At 49.6% G+C, this 20,959-nt stretch overlaps 1 protein-coding gene across 4 annotated transcripts in view; it reads right to left on the bottom strand.

The window, feature by feature from the left end:
* PEBP4 (phosphatidylethanolamine binding protein 4) overlaps positions 1–20,959 on the bottom strand; it is a 281,375-nt gene that overhangs the window by 161,297 nt on the left and 99,119 nt on the right. The gene's annotated exons all lie outside the window — the stretch shown is intronic.

Raw genomic sequence — 20,959 nt, forward strand, 5'->3', positions numbered from 1 at the left:
TAATATAGCACTCCTCATGGTCTGTTTCTCTGGCTGCATAGTAATGGCAACTAGTAACGGCCTTAGACTAGGCAAGAGGAAGCTTGACCAGAAGGAGAGATGATAAAAGGGAAGAAGAAACCAAAAGGACCCAGGATGGGCTGAACGTATGTGGTGAGAGAAGAGCCCAAGGGAGCTGAAGAGAGATGTTCTGGAGACATCGGGAGCAGGAGGCTTCCACCCTCAATCATCTACTAGTCACACAACTCAATCTCTCTGGGTCTCTGAAAAATGCAAGTTCGAATTAATACCTCCAAGGTGTCTTCTAGCTATAACATTTTATGGTTCTATATCCCAGCCAATTCTCAAGAGCATCTCATCTTCAATTAAAAATGGGACTTCTCTTCCTCTCTTAAATCAATATATTCCCCCCCCCCAAAAAAAAAGTGATTCAGTGATTACTCAGTGGTTCTCTTTCTAAGTTTCCAGGACTTAAACTAAAGGAAAGAACTGAGGGAAGGCTTCACAAGGTCCCCAAATAGCAACTTGGGTTGACCGGCTGGTAGAGAAATTGGAACGTGTAGCCATACCAAATATGGAACAGTGTTTTCTGGAAATAGTAATAATAGTTAATATTTATTCAGGATTTTCCCTGTATCAGGTGCTCTTCTAAGTGCTTAAACAGGCATTAACTCTTAAACTTCACAATAACTCTATGTCCACCCTCAATCTACAGATAAGGAAACTGAGGTTTCAAAAGGCTGAATGAGTCCTTTAACTTCTTTAAGGTCACATGGCCAGTAGGAGTAGAGGGGATGGGGTTGGAGCCAAGACCAGAGCCCATCCTAATAACCAGTATGCTGAGCTCCTCTTTTACTGCCATGGCAGATCTGTTGGGATTTAATATTGGGAAGATGACTGGAGGGAGCTATTTGCAGTGATACGCAGCAATTGGGATCTCACCGTGCAACACTGACCGCACTGAAAATAGACAAGCAAGGCCTGTCCAAACCCCACACCCCACTATACTAAACTGCTGAATGTGTGAGTCCCTCTAGGCTGCCTCTTCTCTGTGCCTAGAAGGGTTCATCCCAAGGGCCATTACGCCGTCCATCATATGCACAGCCTGCTCCCAATCTGAACATACTTCCAGGTTTTCAAAGAAGGGCTCCATGATTTTTTGGTTGGAAAGCAGGGCCCAGAAACTGGCAAGGAGGGTTCCTACAGCTTCTAAAGCTGCAGTCGTTGCAGCTGGCAGCACTTTCTCACTCAATGGAGGCCTGTGGAGGGAGGTGAGGTGCACCTCGATGACGACCTGTGAGTAGGGTCCAGCACCCCTCCACCTCCAGTCGCTGAGAATATTTCCTGCCCTTTTCATTGCCCTTACCTGATCAGAGCACCATTCACTCAACCAGCATTCAGGGATGCAGACTGTCTGCATCCCTGCTAGTTGCCAGGGCAGAGCCAGAGGGGAGGTCCTGCCCTCTAGGAGTGCCAGGCACCCAGCTTAGAAGGGAAGTGTGCCACCGTGTGATTGTATCTGGTGAAGGCCCGGGGAGATGCTTGCCTTGCAAGTCTAACAGTAGGCTACAGGGAAACAGAAAGATCATGTTACCCTGGATTTCCAGCAGACATTTCTCAAATATATCCTGTCCTCTCCATGGCACCATCACTGCCCCGGGTCAGACCATCATCTTTGCCTTAACTACTGCAAGAGCTTCCTCACTGGTCTCCTGGCTTCCACTCTTAAGTCTCCCACCTCCCTCGGCAGGAGGAACATTTTCACCTCCAGTGACTCCCAATTGCTTGTTTTTTGACTCTGTTCTCGGAATACCCTCATTAACTCCAACTCACAATTAAAGTCTTAGCTCAGGTGTTACCTCCTCCAGGAAGCCTTACCGGACTTCCCAACCTCCCTGCCTGGCTGAGTGACACATCTTGGCTCATTCAATACCGTCTGCAGAACCAGCTCTGTGGGCCACCCATTGGCTATTGTAATGATCTGTCTCTATAAGCATCTCTCCCACTGGACCTCAGCTCACTGAGGACAGGGACTGACTTCTGAACTTGGCACAGGACTTGGTACTGACCTGTTCGGTAAAAGGAGTCAGATGGCAGAACCAACCAACAGGCCACAGGAAACCCTAGGATTCTGAGGCCACCCTGATCAAGTCTTCATATCCTAACTCCATGCCTCGATTTCCCCATTAGGAAAGCATGGGGACAGGGGGAGCAAGAGGAATCTAAGTTACTCTGGAGGAAGCAGCTTCCATTCATTAGCATTTGTAAAGGGCTCTGAGTGCTGCAGATGGAAGCTGCTCCGCGCGGCAGGCAGCTTGTTAAGACTAAAAATAGAGTTGTGTGGCACCTTCTCAACAGAGCTCAGGGAATGGTGGAAGGGGTGAGAAAACAGGTAGCCGGAGGTGGAAGTAGCTGACCAAGTCCGAGAGGGCAATAGGCACGACGGTGACCTATCACGCAGGACACTGTGGCCACCGCTGAGTGCCCGGCTCCTGATGAACTGACCCAAAGAGCCCCAAACTTGCACCAGGTGTTTGGGAAAGTCAGGGACAGGTCGTGCCCGCAGGCAGGGGGCAGACCGCGGCCTCTCCGGGTCTGCGGATGTGGCTGCCGTCCCAGGACCCGGATGAGCAGCTCCACAGCAACTTGGGGTAGGAGGGCCATGGCCGGGACGGCAGTACCGCAGGGCTCCGCCCCCGTGGCGGGGGACAGGTATCCTCGAGAGAGAGGGAGGCAGGGAAGGGGGGCCCAGCGGTGCCTGAGGCCGGAGAGCTGGGGCTAAGTAGCAAGGCAGAGTCCCGCGGGGCCCGTCGCGGAGACCCCCGCTCGGGGGTGGGGAGGGAGAGAGCCGGCTTTGGGGGCGGGACGAGGAAGAACCGCGGAAATCGAGGGGCGGGGGGGCCCCACGGGATACTGTGACTCAAGCCTGACTCAGTGCCGTTTCTGAAACAGCCCGGGGGGCGGGGGTGAAGGTGTTTTTTCAAAATTACAAAACAACTCTCTGCTCAGGGCAGCCCTGGAAGAGCTGCGGGCGGATGGGAATCACCCCGGGTCTCCCTGCAGCAAGTCGCCCCGGCTGCCCACGGTCGGCGGCGGCGATGGCAGCAGAGGGACCCTCGTTTCTCTGCCCCTTCCACCTTCCCCTCCCCGGCCGTCTGGGGGTGGGGTGGGGGGCGACAGTTTCCCCGTGAGCGAGGTGGAGCGCCCCGCGCACCCCCACCCCCTTCGCCCCCCGTTGGAGCCGAGTGGAAAGAGCCTCGGGGAAGAGCTAAAAAAAGGGAAGGCGCTGCTGCCGGTGCCGCCGCCGCGCCCGCCGGGGAAGGAATTCCCTCCGCAGGGGCGAACAGACAGCGTCCCCCCCCGGCCCCACCCCATCCTGTTGAGAAAAAATCAGATTTTGCCTGAGAGTAGGAGGCAAAGGAAGACTCGGTTCTAGCCACCCCCTATCCCCCGCTCCCGCCGGATCCGAGAGGAAAAGGGTACAGAGATTCTCCCCACCGGATCTGGTGGGTGGAATATCGGACTCCAGGCGGGGAGGAGAAGGGCGGGTAATCCGGAGGGGGCGGGAGCGGCGGCGGCGGCGCCCAGAGGGGCTTCCCGGACTGGAGGCGGGAAGGGGGAGGTCGCGCTGCGGCCGTCCGGGGAGGCGCGGGAAGGGGCGCCCTGCGGGCTGGCGGGGGCACCCCCCACGCCCTCCCGGCACCGCGGCCCGGGCGCCGCACACCCACGGCCCCGACTCCCGGCCAGCGCTCCGAGGTCGGACCCGGCGCCTCGGCGGCGTCCAGTCGGCAAAGCGGCGGGAGTCGGGCCAGCGCCCCGCGAAGCCGACCCCGAGCGCCGCGAAGCCCTGAACTACGGCGGCGCTGAGCCGCGACTCCCGCACCTTTCTCGCCCCAAACCGGAGCAGCTGCCGGGTGCCTGTCCCGGTTCAGGGCCACAGGGGAGCCACGCGAAATGAGCGAATAATAACTTCACTCGCAGAGTTTTATAGTTTACAAAGCAGACCCACAAAATTGTCTTGCTCTCCCACACTCACTGTGTCATCTCCATTTTACAAATGATAAAATGAAATCTTACAAATGAGGAAAAGTTTATCTGTCCGCTTTAGCTCATAGGTTTTAAAAGGCTGCAAACACAGATCTTGGAATCTCGATTCAGGAATTTTCATCTGATTCTTACCCTAGGCCTTATCTTTTGGGGTCTTTGAGGCCTTTAACGTTTTGGCAATGCCTATTATCTACTGAGCTAGATCCAGAGGACCCGAAGATGAACAAGACTCGCTCTCTGACCTCAAGGAACTCACAGTCTAATGAAAAAGAGAGAAAACAAAATTACAGATTAAAGTACGATGTTAAACCACACTGTTCTAAACAAGGAACCAGAGACTCGGAACTTGCCCAGGTAATGGTGCAGCCAGGACTTGAACCCAGACAGCCCGACTCCGATGCCCACCCACACATAACCACTGAGCTAAACTGCCTCCTTTTTGCTTAACTACCTTGCCTGAAGTGGAGAGGAAAGAAAAAGGAAAAATAATCACAAGACAGTTTGTATAGTATGCTCCCAATTAAAAAATATATAAACATGCATAGAAAAAAAAAAGCCCCAAAGAATATGTCAAAACTGGCTGTTTTTTGTTTTCTTCATTTTTATTTTCTTTATATTTTCTGAATGAATATGGATTTTATAATAAGAAAAAAGCAATAAACGTTATTAAAGTATAACCTGAACACAAAGCTTCCAAGCAGTGCTTGAGTTTGTCCTAATGGAAGAGAAGTTAGTCAAGGGGGGGGTCATGGGGAAGGGTGTTCTAGAGAAGAGAAATGCCTGAGCACAGGCAGGTGGGACAACAGGGGCCAGCTGAAGAAGCGACAAGTAAGTGTGTGATGGGAGTGGAGAGGGGAAATAGTGTGTGAGATGAGGTCTCAGTCACGTTTCTTGGGAAACCCCTCATGTAGAGAATTCCAAACCCTTGATCGCATCCTAAACCCTGCGCTGAGAGGGTATTTCCCTTGGGGATCCAGATGGCGGTCCAGGAGTGGACTGAGATTTCCGAAGGTTAATATTGTGTTATAAATCTTTTTCTACCTTTGGACGTGGAAAAGCTGGATATAGAATATTAGACCCCGTCAACATATTTGGGTCAGTAGGTGCCAGAGTGCTGGATGGAAATCGTCTAAGACGGGCTGTTACCGAGCACATTCTCATTAATCGGGCCTGTTCCATAACTCAGTTTTACTCTCCCCCAGATCCGAGCCTGCAAAGGCGTCCTCTGCCCATCTCTCTGAGGTCTCTTTGGCGCACTGGCTCTAATATGAGCCTCAGCTTATTAAAGCACTAGATTCTCAGGTTGCAGATGGCAGGTCTTGTCCTCCAACCCAGCCCAGGGTTCCCAGAGTGCCTGGTTCCCTTTTCCCTGCTGGAGAACCCGGGACAAAGGCCAGTTCACAGCTCTTCATCTTACAGGACCCAACCCTCCTGTCAACATCCGGGACTCCCCACCTCCACCCCAAGAGTGGCAGCATTCGGTGCACAGAATGCAGAGGAGCAGTTTCTCTGCGGAATCCGAGTTCCAGGCTGGAAATAGAGGGGCCTTTGCTCACGTCATTGCATGAAACTCACCATCTGCCACTTGAACGAGAGACTCAGGATGTTTAATATGAAAGCTCGGCTCTTGCTGGGGCGATGGACTATATTCCAGGGTGAGGCCCACAGGCGGCTGGTTAACCCCAGGTCCTGGGTTATGATATCAGGGATTTGGGCTCTAATATGTGGTGAACCCGCACTCATGGTTCTCTTGCCGCTGAACAGCCACATCCACGTATAATGCAGACCACAGAGAGAGGGACCCGGCCCCGCCCAACCTGAGTGGTGGCTGGGGGCAGAGCTAAGGGACAGGGGAGAGCAGAAGGGACTGCGCCTCGGGGACTTGGCAGGCTGGGTGGTTCTCCCCCTCGGCCTTCCTTCCCTGCCTTTACCTGCCTTGTAGGTGCAAGTGGGAAGGCAAATGGGCTATGAGGGGGCTATTGTGATAACTTTTAAAAATCTGCAGTGTCTATTTTATTGCTCTGGAAAAGGGAAAAAGACCACCCTCTTTTCCCCATCTTGCCTTCTTTTCAGTAGTGAGCAGTCAAGTTGTTTGGGGGTTTGTCCTTTATCTGACTGTCTCTGTGGTGTAACCTTTGGTACCTCGGTTTTGTTCACCTGCCTTCAAGCCTCTCAGGAGGCCCTGAAAGAGCTATCCAGAGAGCATTCCTGTTTTGTGCCGCCCCCTCCTAAACTCCCACTGCCAGGTAAGTCCTGAGCAGAGGTGGGGGTGGGGAGGAATTGCACAACCTAGTGTGTTACACACAGGTAAGTAAGTGCTCCAGATGTTTTTGTCCCTGGCATCAACCTCCTCGGAACTCCAGACCCACATAATCAGCAGCCTCCCTGACATCTCCTCCAGGATGTTCATTCAACAGACATGAACCTGGCATATCCTAAACAGAACTCCTGATCTCTGCCCTCACCCCGAAACTTGCTTTACCCCGTCTTCTCCATCTCAGTTATTGGCAATTCCATCCTTCCAAATGCTCAGGTCAAAAACCTTGGTGTCATCCATGATTCTCCTTTCTCTCATCCCCACATCTAATCCATCAGGAAATCCTGTTGGCTCTATCTCCAAATGAATCCAGAATCTGACCACATCTCTCTGACTTCACCGCTACCTACTCTCATCTCTTCCCTGGATTACTGCACTAGCCTCCCTGCTTCTGTTCTGGGCCTCTGCAGTCTATTTTCAACACAGTAGCCAGAAAAGAAGTGCTATGATGTAAGTGAGATGCTGTCACTCTTCTGCTCAAAGGCCCCACTGGCTCCCCATTTCTCTCCAGGTAAAAGCCGAAGTCTACACAAGGAATGCAAGGCCCTACAGGATCCAGGTGCACCCACCCAGAACATCCTAATTCTCTCTCCTCCACCAAAACTCCGCTGGCCTCCTAGCTATTCCTCAAAGACACCAGGCACGCTCCTGCCTCACTGCTTCTGTTCTGCCCGATCCCTCTGCCCCTTGGCTTGTCCTTCATCCTCTTTGCTTAATATCCCTTTCTCAGCAAAGCCCACTGTCAGGCTATTTAGATGGCAAACTTCCACCCCATCAGCACTTCCATTCTCCTTTGTTCTGCTCATTTTTTTTCTCCCACAATGGGCTTACTTCTAGAATGCCATATAATACACTTAAGTATGCTTTTGAGTATAACTGTTTATGTTTTTTTTTTTTGATTCTGTTTCCCTCACCAGGAAGTAAGCTCCACAAGACATGGAGCTGTGTCTGTTTTGTTCAGGATGAATCCCTCAGACTTAGAACAGTGCCCGGCCTAATACACATGTTTCAAGAATGAATAAACACGGGCTGGTTTGAAGTGAACAGCGGTCACAGACCCACATATTTCCCCGAGGAGGCCCTGCCTTGCACAGCAAGTCTGGCTTCCTTGCAACTCTTTGAGGGAGATAAGAAGCTGTGGATCTGCTGGACGTGACAGGAAGAGGGAACAAAATTGCATGGGCTACCAGTCTTCCCAGCAGCAGATTTTCAGGCCCTGTACAGCTAGTTCTCATCTATTTAAAGACCACCCCCCGCCATTCCTCCTTTATTCTCGAACAGCCCTCATCTCAAAAATTCTCAGGATCAATGAAGGTTCTAGATGGGGTAACATCCTGGAATATCCTCTGCAGATGTCCTGAACTTGTTGCTTTCCTGCTCAACTTGAAAGAGGGCAGGAAAATAAAAGAAAGACTTTGTGTTACTGCCCCACCCCCAATCCTAAAGTCCAGCCTGAAGCAGGATCCTTTAATCCACTGAAGCAGGATCCTTTAATCCACTGAAGCAGGATCCTTTAATCCACTGAAATGCTACTGGGCCCTGGGGATGGGGTGGAGGGGGCTGGGGAGAAGCAAGAACACCCGGGATAGATGACGCCAGCAAGCCGGAGCAAGAGTCCAGCCTCTGTCCAGAAGCAAAGGTCAAAGAAACCACTGGTTTTTCTCTCTCTCTTGTTCCCTCTGGGCTCTAGCAGACTGGATCTTCTAGTCCAACAATTCTGTCTTAAGGATAATTCACATTCAGACTTAACCCCACATTTTGTCACCCCCATCCCTGTTGTAGGAAATTCAGTTTCACACCTACATCTCTTGGGGACTAAAGGACCAAACCAAGGCCTTTCTGGGATAATAACAGCCACCGCAGATCTAGTGTCTGGCCCTGTGGTAAGAGATTTACATGTATTATCTCAACTGGTCCTTATAACAATCTTATGAGATGGACACCAGTATGTATGAAATCAAGCTACTTGTCCAAGGTGACAAACCTAGAAAATGGTGGAGTCAGGATTTGAACCTGGATCTTTCTAACTCAAAAGCTATGATTTCAACTACAATTTGCAGCCAGTAGCGTTATGCAGTGTGTGTGCTGCACAAAGGCTCCCAGGCCAGGGGATGATGGGAACTAGAATCCACACCCTGCCCACCTCGCCAAGCCATGCATCCTGACTAAAGGATGTATCAGGCTTTTTGTAATTTGCTGAGTGTGCTGGCAGCAGCCCTGCGCGGTGAGCCTGCTCCCTGCGACATGCCCAGGGCCACACGTAAACTTTCAGTTAGGGCAGGGGAAAGGGAAAGAAGTCAAAAGTCCCTTTTTAAAAAGTACCTGGGAAAATGGTAGGGCAGAAAATTATTATTTCGATCACTCTGTGTGAAGGCTTTGCCTTTAAAGGATTTAAGTCTCCCTGACCATTTACAGCTACTTTGATTTTCCAGGAAAAGACCTATTGCTTACAAATCCTGATTCCTGATTCCTGACTTCCAAGTTATTTTTATTAGGTTAGGAAAGATCAAAGAAAGGGGGGGATTCCCATAGGTGACCTTCCATTACAGCTTAAACTGAGCAAGGTCTCTCCAAAAACCATCTTTCCCAGGGTGGGAGTGAGGAGAAAGGGCAGGGAAAATCTTCCAAGGCTAGTACAATTATTGTTGAGGCTTTCCTCAACTGGTCTTCTGAAACCCGTTATGGTCTTAATTCTCTCTGTATTTTTTTTCTTTCTCTTCTTTGTCTGCCATGGTGGAGAGGATGAGAGGAAAGGATATCTTAGGGGGCTTTACATTTTTCCACTCAAGTTAAGTTCACCAAGATGGCATTTCCAATAACCCCACTAACAGAGATGCAGATTAAACCTACTAAACTGATTGCAATATCGGCATTGCCCACCTCACCCCCTCCCTGAAATTAATTTGGGAAATTAATTTGGGCAATTAATGCCATTCTAAACACACCATATCTGTTTTTAACTTGATGGGGATCAGGGCTCTGTAGCCTGAGGGGTGTGTGTGGAATGGGGAGGAGTAGCCCCAGATCTTGACCTTGGAGGAGTTAGGGGAGGTTTAGGGGCTGACTTAGTGTGCAAGCTTTAGGGAGCTTGGGGCCCTTTCCCACTCTCCTCTGGCCTCCTGCCAGCTGCCTGGTGACATCTGTCCCTTTCTAGAGACAGCTCAACTCACTAAGCAAATGGAAGTGAAAAGCCAAACCCAGCCAAGAATTTCAGGCCTTCGCCTCTCAGCCCCCCTAACTAGCTCTGTGTGTTTGTGGCTGCAACCGTGGGGGAATCAGGCAGACCACCGGAATGCAGATGCCAGGGGTGCAGACTGGAGCAGCTCAGGAGCTGAAGGGATTTCAGTGAAAAGAAAATACGGTCAGGACAGGGAAAGGAAAGGAAGTCAAAAGCCCCCTTTTTAAGTACCTGGGAAAATGAAGAGGCAGAAAATTATTATTTCAATTACTATGGAAATGTATTTTATTAGCAGAAGGGATTCATCATTGACACTCAAAAGCCCGAAAAGCAATATCCAGCACTATAATACCCCTGTCTCCATGCAGGGAGAATGAGTTATTAAATTGGAAGATGAATGTTTTGCAGTACAGCTAACTGCCTCCGTTAAAAAAGAAATAGTTATAAACTTGCTCTGGATCCCACACCCCTCCCGACTAAAGCTGTCTCTTAAGGCGCTTAAGATCTTAAAGCATCTTGACCCCTCCCCTTTCACATTTTCTATGGCATATGAAAATTCAGGGATAAGAAAGAAAAAAAAATCAGCAAATTAAATGCAAACCAAAGTTTTTTTTATTATTATTAAAAAAAAAGTTGCATATAGTTCAATTGTTGCAAAGTGCGACGATTGTAAATGCAGTGTATTCTTATGTAGAACAGCTTTTCCTTCCGCTCCCATGGCAGCCTCAATAACCCTGCGCTTCTGTTCTGCATGAATAAATATGTATAAAATGTAACGCTGCAAAGAAATAAAATCCGATAACTGAAAGATACTGTTTCTTAGATTCTGGAAGCAACATGAGGCAGCAGCTTTTCTGATTCTTTGGTATTTATGTGAGGGGCCATTGAAATGATAATGTGGAATTTATTATTTTTTTCAGGGGCAAGTAATTTTCAGCTGTTCATCAGGGCTTTAAGAAATGGAGGTTCTGGTGGTCGATCTCACCATTTCGTTTTCTGGGTGGGGTCTGGGGCTGCTTCCTTGCTTCCCCACAACCTCTCTAAAGCATTTCCCATCACCACCTTGGGAGTCAACCTTGTCAGTGAAATAATGAATCTGTCCCTCGGAGCCAGATATGCACCGCCCTTCACCATTGAGACTCACGCACCAGATGACTCTCAAGCTCCAAGCACTCTCGTGAGCAGGGGCACCAGCTGTTATGCACAATTTTCTGCCCATGAAAGGTCTTGTCACCCCTTTCTCTTCCTAGTCGTGCAATCATATAGGATATTATTTTAGTAATAATCTTGAATAAGAGCCAAATGTTTTTAAGGAGTCAATTATTTACAAACTTTTTTTTAGCACTTTAACAATATCGTTGGAACCCTGCTCACTGTCTGTCTTGACCGGCCCCTCTGCCGTCCTGGAGGGCCGGAGCAGAGTACTAGGGAGCCTACTTTTCTGCTCCCCTCTGACACATCCCCCATTCACGCCATCCTGAAACTGGGCAAAACCTCATGCTGTTCTTAGAAATACGTCCAGAGCTTTCAAGATCTTGTCTTTGCATTTACTCTTCCCGCCACCAAGAATGTTCCTTCCTACCGTTCTAAACTTGGTGTTCTCCTTCAGGAGTCAGCTCAGATGCCACCTCTTCTGTAAGCACCTCTTCCTTTATTACCACAGCTCCTTAGACATGCTGCTTGTATGGCACTTAGCTGTCCTGTAGTGACCTGTCTGCTCGCCCTTTCTGCCAGGGCAGACCTCATGCCTCATGACTCTGTGTCCCCGGAACAGAGTGTCCTGATGGAATTCAGCTGGTGCTTGGTGAGGGGTTGAATGAATGAACTACCTGGACCAGACAGTATCCAGCTCATTCTTCAATTTCTCGGGATTTGTCTTTGGGCCTCATTCCAGGAGAATGTTGGCATGAGATTACTTGGGAGCACTTGAAAAGCCAGAAACTCAGGTGAGAGGTCACTATCCAACGAGGAAGGTATCTATGCAGTGGTGACATGTCCCATCTGTCCCTCAGCTCACAGCCCAGGGGCACTTCACAGGCACGCTTCATCCACAATGTATGTTTATAGTGCTTGGGTTGCTTAAATAAGCAGTGGTTGAAGTATATTACAAAATAAACAAACTAGGGAACCCCCCCCCACACACACACACTCTTTAAACAAAGCTACTCAAAACCATCAAGAAAAGGTAAGCACATTTATGTGACATTAAAGGGTAGAAAGGAAGATGCAAACTTCAGATAGGAACTTCTCCCTCAGCTGCTGTGTGACCCTGGGCTAGTTACTTAACCTCTCTGGGCCTTCGCCCCTTATCTTTAAAATGGAGATAATAAGAGTACCTCCTTCCTTAGGTCCTTGTGAGGATCCAAATGCAAGTTACATAGCATGATGCACAGAACAAAGAAGCACTCCATAAATATTAACTATTTTAATTATGGCTTGGATTTCAGGAGTTTTATATAAAACGGCATCCTGTTTTGGAGTTTTCTCTCCTCTCCTAATAAGAGAACTGATCCAGTCAGAAAACAACTGAGAAGTGACAAAACTCTGTGATGTCCCCGTGCTGGGTGGGAATCCTAGAACTGAGCCCCTCAGACTCAGGGATAAGGTTTCCAAACCATTTCCACTATTTTGGTGGCTCAAAGCCCTTCCTGTTCACTCCCTCCCTTGTCCTTGGTTGCATATGGATGAGGCCAGCTGACTTTGGAATAAGGGGATTACTGGTGTATAATGGGTACCTAACGGAAGAGCGACTTTTCCCAATTAAGAATCAAAACCTGAGGGACAATGCCGAGGTCATCTGAGCCCGCTATTACTTCCATGCCTTCCTCAAGAGAACGGGTTTCTTTGCTCCCACTTAAATAACCCAACACAACCCAAGTGCGAAGTTCCTTCCCACGGCCAGCCAGAGCCTGTCTCCATAGCCACACTGCCTGGAAAGCAGAGCGGGCAGAGAGGAGAAAGGCACGGGCTTCCAGCTGCAGTGCCTGGGGAGCTTGTAAGCACAGGCATCAGGCGGCAGGGGGCAGCTCCCCTGAGCCCAGGGGCCCCCTGAGACCCCAGCAGATGCTAGCTGGGCACGCTGAGGCTGGGCTCCCAGGGGCCAGGCCCCCTGCGGCACTCCACCCAGCCCGCCTCCCCGGGCCTGTTACGAAACCCCGCCAGGACAACCACACATGTGGCAGCCGGGGGCTTTCCTCAAAGTGACAACAGCTTCTGGATGTAGCTGTGCAGAACACGAGCAGCTTACATAAACACTGCCTCGGAGACACCTGCAGTGTGGGCTGGCAGTCAGGGGGAGGGGGTGGGAGAGGCAGAGAGGCACAGAGTGAGAACAGCTCCTCCACCCCGCTGCAGAGGGGAGACGTTTATACACACTTATGTATGACTCAAGAGGTTTGTCACCTTCTCGGTTGTAACTGGGGAGGCAGGGAGGAAGGCAGTACAGGCGAGCAGTCCTCATTCTTTATGTGACTTGACCTTTGTCCCCAGCCCTCCCCGTCTCCTCACACACTCCCCTCCAAAGATAACTTGGCTGGGAAGGAAACCCTTGGAGCCCCCTGTGCAACTGTTTGTAGGTGACTCCGTCGTGGGCTTACAAGATTTACTGCCCAGGAGACTCCTGGGAGGGATTGGGGTGGGAATGGGGATGGAGAGGGAGGAAAAGACGAAATTCCTGGAATTTCACATGAGACTATAGAGGAGGGGGCTGGTCTTGTAAAATTGTATTTGGGGGCCTCCACCAAAAATTATGTCACAGGGCAAACTGGTATGGAAACTGGGGGGAGTCCTGAGAGGGTCGGTGGATGCTCACGGTGAGGGTTGTTAAAGCTCTGCGAGGCGGCATTACGGGGTTGCGTCGCAGAAGGCAGTTTACCTGAGCCAGCAAGATGGCTGCTGGCAGAGGGTTTGACGCATCCCCTTGCTTGTATCGGATTGCCAAGTACAGACAGGGGAGCAGAGGGCTTCCCCCTTCTGGAGCTTGGCGCTTCTGGATTCAGAGCCCGCTAGGAAGAGGGTCACCCCACCTCCCTGCCCTGGGCTGTCACACTGGCTCCTGGCTCCTGGCCAGCTCTGGAGCATAAGAGCTTGGAACAGGAGCACATTTCCCGGCCTAAAACATGCAACAGAGCAGCACACTGAATGCCCAGGTCAAGTGGGGAGTGGAGCAAGAAACCTCCCTCCTTTCCCTCGGTAGTTTTACTCTTTAACTGTGGCCACCATACACAGATCCCCAGAGGCTGTAAGGGAACTTTTAGAATGATGTTGGTCTGGTTTTTTTATAAGACAAGAATAAGTGCAATAGTTAAAAAGTATGGTTCTTGCCCCATCTCAGTGCGGCCTGAGGCCCACAGGATCCCCCCCATGTACCTTGATTTCTTGGTGGCAGAAAGAGGGGACAAGCCCTTACTCAGGGGAAACGCCTTACTCCAATTATTACTCCATCATTCTCTTACTGTCTCAGAGCCCACTCACCACTAACATTGCCTCAAAGTAGACAGGCAAATAGCTTCAGGTGACAGACAAAGAACAAGACACAAAGATTTAAGTGACTTAGGTAAGGCCACACAATGAGAGTGTGTACCTCTGGAACATCACTTTATTGTGATGTATCTGCTTCTGGGCAGTTGATTCCACTAGAGGCACAGACCATCTCTTAGCCATCCTTGTACTTCCAGGCCTAGCACTGGACTCTTGACAAACGCCTTCCGGAGGCACAAATCAGTTAGCAGCAGAGATGAGATTAAAGCCCAGTGGGGAGAGATGACTGTCTCTTAAGAGGAAGAAGGACTCCAAAAAGCCTCAAAAGAGGTGAAAAGAGCCTTAAGATTATCAAATTCAAACTCCTCATTTTATAGAAGAGAAATCAGAAAGTACAGAGAGATTACGCGATATACTCAATCCCACACAGCTAATTAGAGGCAGAGCCACGATTATGACCCAGCTGTCCTCCAGCAACCCCGCGGTGGTCTGATAGAGCAGCACACGCTCGAGGAAGTGAGATTCCAGGCCCCAGGGTCCATACTTGCTTTACAACAAAACTGCCTGATTTAACACACACATCTGTGGCCACAATGCAGTTATCACTAAGATTTGAGCATTGATGGATGGAAGTTTTAATTACCAAAATCTCTTCATCTTCACCCACAGAAGAAAAAAAAATATTTTCTGGTATGTTTATTTTATTGTAAAATGGGATAAAATTATACATCAGACGGGCATATTGCATTTGCATGAAGGGGGTGCTAAATACTGTTTTTGTCTCTGTGGCTGAAAATATTGTGCCTTTTGATCTCTCAGACTGGAAAGCAGATTGCTGCACATGCTCGAGTTTGACTTCAAATTGGAGTAGCTACACCCAAATGTGGGCTGGGGGAAGGGCTGAGGAGAACGTGGCCGGCCAACCACAGGGCAGGATTCCTCCCTCTGGGACTCTATTCCCAGGCCTGGCTCCAGAAGCCAGTGGACGACAGGGATGGCGTGGTCCAGCAAGGAGCATGTGGGCAGGAAGCCCTTCAGGAGGACTCAGCTGAGGAGCTCGGAGCTCAGAGCCTGGCGTCACCTGTCAGGCAGTGCTGGTACAACTGCAGCCACTTCCGTTTAAGCCCCTGCCAATCTACTTCCCCGGGTTTTTGTGAGGGTCAAATTATGTTTGAACTTACTTTGAGAGGCTCAAATTGCTATATAAGTGTGAGGTATTATCATTCCAGAAAGAAGACGCAGACGAGGGCTACAGATGGCTGCCCTGGAGTTAAAAGAAACATTGTTCAAACCGCTCCACTGCCTACTCTCATGCTTTACATGAGTGATGGAGAGGAGCCAGCTTCCTGGACCTGGCACCCAGCAACAACTGTGCTCTAGAGCATCCTGGGGCCAATGGGCAAAGGGCAAGAGAACATCCAGCAGAGAAACTGAAGCCATGAGCGGTCAAGAACCTGGGTGTTTTGCCAAAATGCGGGTGCTGATTCAGTAGGTCTGGGAAGGTCCTGACTCTGGGCATCTCCAACGAGCTGCCAGGCAATGCAGAGGCTGCTGTCCATGGCCCCACCACCTTTGAGGAGCAACACTCTGACCACACTTTGGGTGAGTCCTAGGAGGTTTTTGTTAATAAGCATCCTTAAGTCACAGACTCACAGATCTTAAAAAGACCCCTGTAAAGTTGTTGGAAGAATTAAACGAGGTAACACGTGTAAAAACTTGGCCACCTTGTAGCTGCCAAAGAACTGTTATCATCGTCATCGTCATCGTCTTCATCATCATCATCATCACTGTGAGACTCAGCTGGAAAGGATGGGTGAGGCAACACAAATGCTGTGGAGACTTTGGAGGCCTCTCTAATTTTTTTTTCTGTCACTGGCTTTAGGATTAGAGCAAGACCCCTGCTAAAGCAAATCCCACACAATGGGTGGCTTAACAGCAGGAATTTATTGGCTCATGGTTTCAGGGTCTGGACGGCTTACTTCCTCCTGGGGTCAGTATCTTCTGGCTAGCCAGCAACCTTTGGGGTTCCTTGGCTTTTCCGTTGCATGGCAATGCACATGGTGGTGTCTTCTCCTACTCTTCTGGGTTCCATGGACTTCCAGCTTCTGGCTGCTCCCCGTGGCCTCTCTCTCTGTGGACCTCCAGTAATAGGATTAGGGCCCATCCTGATTCGGTGGGGCCACACCTTAACTGAAGCACCCTCCTCAGAAGGTCCTACTTGTACAGTGGGTTCACGCCCATGGAAATGGATTAAGAGTAATATGTTTTGCTGGGGGTTGTACCTCCAAGCCATCATACCCTCCAAATCTCATTAGCTTTTCTGCTGCTTCTCCCCATCCTTTTCTCCAGTGACTCAGAGAAATGAAGCACGGAGAACAGGGATCAATCCTTTCATGTTCAGGGTTGGAAACTGAGGCTCAGAGGAGCAAAGTGGCCTGGCCAGGAACTCACAGCTGGTTGTTGTCAGACTTGAGGGGCATAGGATTTCTGGGTCACATTCCAAGAAAACCTGTAGATTGTCAGCACCAGTAACATACCCAGTGGCCTCAGACTGTGGGGAGATGGGGGAAGCTTGGCAATGTGCCCACCAGCCAAAGGGAGGTGGACGTCTTCTCTTCCTGACCGTGTAGATCCAGGAAGTGAGGTGGTGTTGGGATTATATCATGGCTTTTCGTCACATGCACATGGTAGATGTTACCATGTCCTGTTCTGATCAGGGGTCTGGGCTCCAGCAGAAAAGGCAGCTGCAGGTGTGGGGTCAGGAGGGGATGTTAGCTATAAAGCAGAGAGTATGATGCTTATTTAGAGGTTCAGAAATGCAGGACCTGGAAATGTCCTTATCATGTTCTTTTTTATAGCCTTGATCCAAACCCTTTATGATGGGGAAGTAGCCTCAGAGAGCCAGCGGGGACTGCCATCACTCCTTCACCTGAACAATGCTTGTTACCATCACCACTGTCCGACCCATGACATATCCCTTAACACACCCAGATAACTCGCCTAATACTAGTTGCTCCAAGCTGACACCAGAGGCCTCACTGTGCACCAAGGGGCTATGACCAGATCCCCAACTCCCACCCTGCATTCCTCTCCAGGGAAGGTGGTATCTGCACACTTAAAAAAAAATAGTTGAGCTGAAGATGGCACAAAATTAGTTCCTTCGACAGACAAATTTGCTCCTGAAATACTCTGCCAACCTGCTAATGAGTCGTCTTGAACCTTGCGCGGTGTTACCTCTAATTTTGCAGCCTGCTCGGATTTGAGTTCTGTGGACAGCCTCACATTTGGTTTGGAATTATAGGCTGAATTGCTGTTCACTCCTATTATTGTGCTGTCAATCTTGTATTAGCACATTATAATATGGTACACTGAATGCATGTGCTCTGTATATCACAGGGCCTCATTGTCATTTGTTGAATCATTTTGTCTTATATGATTGTTAAGCAATTATTTCATCTCAAGTGGCTTAAACTTTGATTACTGTATACTATTTACGGGGAATACAAAAAAGAAGGGGAGAAAAACTCCACCGTCAGCTGATTTCACCAGTTCTCGGCTCCAACGTTCACAAATATTTATATTGAAGTGCAAAGACACCCCGACACCTGGACACATGTCCTCAAGCCTGAAAAGGGAGCTGGGGAAGGGGATCAAGTAGACACATCATGACCCAAGGGCTGAAGAGTTAGCAAGTGTGGAGACGACTGCAGACAGAGCCAAGTAGGTAATGCCCCGCAGTTTCCCACGGCTGCTCCTCTGGCTCCCGCCCTGCACCCAAATCGCAAGCACAAGGGCCCCTTTAAAATGGAAATGAAAATGCAACTGGTTCTACCACCTTGTTAGGAGCAGTTAGGTAGGTTGAAGAGCTGTTATCTAAGATTCATAGCCCAAATCTGTGAGATAGACTCTCCTAATTAGTAAGACAAGGAAGACTAGAAAGTTGCTAAAGCTACTTGGCAGGGCTGGAGACTGCTGTCACCTCCAGAGAGGATAGCATTTCCTTCTCTGCTGAGCCTATTACAATATCAGGGTGTGTGTCTCCTCTCCCAGTGGGATGGTGAGTGCACTGGCTATTAGGTGGAAGCAAGGGCAACTCATAACTAAGGTTCCAGGAGAAAAGTTAATCAAGAACAAGCCAGCTGATAAGATTCACCCAGCTCACAAATGTTGAGAGCATAAGGAGAGGGAAAAGGGAGAAAGAAGTGTTGCTTCCGAGGGCCAGCAAACGTCCCACTGACTGCAACATCCCCGCAGAGCCAGGGGTGCGTTCTGATTTCCTTTTTCCACCTCTGACCATGTTTCTCACTCATCTGGAGACTTCACATGATCAGTTCAATTCCGTACCGGCTCCATATTCTTCCAATATCCTTTCCTAATTTTGTTGCATCTTCAAGTGTGAATGTTTGCCTCTAAATCACCCTTTTCCTCTGGCCCTGCCTCTCAAGTCATACCCGTCCTTCAATGTATAACCAGTTTCACCTCATCTAGAAAGTCCTGCCCTACAGTGATCACTCCCTCTTTTCTAACTTATTGCAGATAATTATTTGGTTACATCTCAGGTGGGCTCACTGCACTCTGCTGGATGAAGTGTACATGTCTTAGGAGTAAGAATGCAATGTGTATCTTGTATACATAGTGGTATATTCAGAAAAGTGATTCAAAAGAGTGATTGTGTATTCAAAACTGATTGTGAAAATACTGAAAACAGGTACTCCCTGGCCCCAGGTGTGTACCATCCTTGCTTGATGCTACTTCATAAAAATAGCTCTTATTCATTGAGAGCTTAGGAACACTGAGTACTTCACATGCATCATCTCATTTTATCTTTCCAACAATCCTGCAAGCCAGTTTCTCTTATTTCTCCCTTTTACAAACTGAGGCTTGGTGAGCTTAAGTGATTTGCTCAGGGCCACACAGATAGTGCACAACTGAGTCAGAATTCAAACCCAGGTCTGACTGACTCCCATATGCTCTCTGTTCCTCTGAGATCAAACACAGACAGCCGGCCGGCACTGAGCTTTGCCAAGATACGAGTGCTGAGCTCGGCTCTGCCTGCTGCTGGTCCCCACGGCCCCAACTGCAGGCACGTGATCCTGCTGTAGTTCTGCACCTGGGAGGAAGCTGCTGCCTGCCTTCTCGCTGAAGCAACAGAGCTGCACTCTCTGGTTGCAGCGGTGTGTGGTTGGGGGGGACTCGGAAGATGCCTAGTTTCCTGAAGGACAGCCTGTGAGCACTATCTCCACTTTCTGGCCTCTGCAGTATCAGTGCTTTTGAAGTCCGTCTGGCAAAGGTCACACATGATTTTCAGAATGAAATCCAGCTTCATGCCTGCCAGTGAATACTCCTTAGCGGGGTTCACTTGGGGTCCCCTGGGGAAGCCAGCCTTGTGGCCCACTGCTGGTATGCAATGGTGGGGGAACACCTGGGTTTGGGAGCTGCCTTTTATACCAGTTTCTGGGTCACCCCAAGAAGCTGCCCCCCTACTTCACAGTCACATGCTGCATGAAGGGTCGATTTATCCACCCCTTCTCAGGAGTCAGGCACACTGCTTTTCCATGCTTTTTAAGCATCATTAACAGGGAAGAACAGGTTAATGAGGGAAGTTACATTCATTTGTTGAATAATTCATTCACTCATTCACCAATCATTTCTTCAACAACTAACACTTATTGGACAAACACTGACACTAGACATTGACTTAGGTGCTAGGGCTGTCAACAAATGAGTGAGAGCTCCTTTCCGCCAGGCCTTCAGGGTTCATTTCTGCACTTTACAGACAGACAAGTCAGAAGTGGCCAGTCACAGCACCAGAAGTGGGAAACCACATGGCACCCCGCTGCTTGGGCGTGAGGTGTCATTAAGGTTTCCCTAATAAATGACTTGGCCACATTTCCCCCTTTCTCATCTGCAAGTTGCCACATTTCTGGAATGGGCAAAAGGAAACTCCTAAATTCAGGCTGGTCATCAAGAGGCAATTCAGTGCAGCTCACAGCCATCTGATCTGCCCTCAATTTAATAGCATCCAATCGCCCTGGCTTAATTGGTTAGTGCTGGCGGGACATGGGGGCTTCTTAACCTTCCTGAGCCTTGATTTGTCTTTCAAATGCAGCTGGAAACAATGCCTACTTCATGGAGACAGAACTTTGAGCACTTCTGAGCTCTGGGGTTCTCAGATCAAGGCCAAGATACAGGGGCAGGGGGAGGTGTACCCCTTTCGATTCTGCTGGGAGCGGAATGAGAGGTTGAGCCTGGGAAATGCAGGGCCCTGCCACTTGGCAGCCCTGGGGGGGTGAGGCTGCAGCCCCCAAACAGCCCACCCGACCCAGAGCAGTGGAGAGGGCGGCCTCCACGACCGCCCCAGTGTACCTAACCTAGCCGCCCAGCTCCTGCTCCTCACCTGGCAGCAATAGGGACGATGTCGGGGATCTGAGATGAGGAGGCCCACCTGCTGAGAGCCCTGGTGGGGGGTGCTTGGGACCACAGCGCAGCACTGGGCACGTGGCCGTTAGGGGAGAGGAGTGGGTCCTCAGGCGATGGGCAGGGGTGGGTGGTGGAGGGCACGTCAGCAGCACCCTTCGCTGCCAAAGGGGTCTGTGGAAGACGTCAGAGGGCTCTGGAGAAGGGTCAGGGACACTACCCCAGGAAGGGTGGTGCCTTTCAAGTCAAATCTAATTGTAATTCACCTTTTTAATTTTCCCCCTTGTGACCTGTATTTCTTTATTTGTTTAATCTACCCTGAGGAAGCTCCTAATACATTTTAATAATATTTACAAATGAAGTTTTATGAGGTCCCTGTCTAAAACGCTTCCTATTTTAATCTTCAAATAAAAGACCCTCTAAAATACCTCTGGCAAATGCGTCAAAATAAAACTGGTGACAGTGGTTGCTTCAGAGGTAGAGAACTGGGGTGGTGGTAAGATGAACTTTACACTATGATC

The sequence above is a fragment of the Choloepus didactylus genome, chromosome 20, assembly GCF_015220235.1.
Source record: "Choloepus didactylus isolate mChoDid1 chromosome 20, mChoDid1.pri, whole genome shotgun sequence".
NCBI lineage: Eukaryota > Metazoa > Chordata > Mammalia > Pilosa > Megalonychidae > Choloepus > Choloepus didactylus.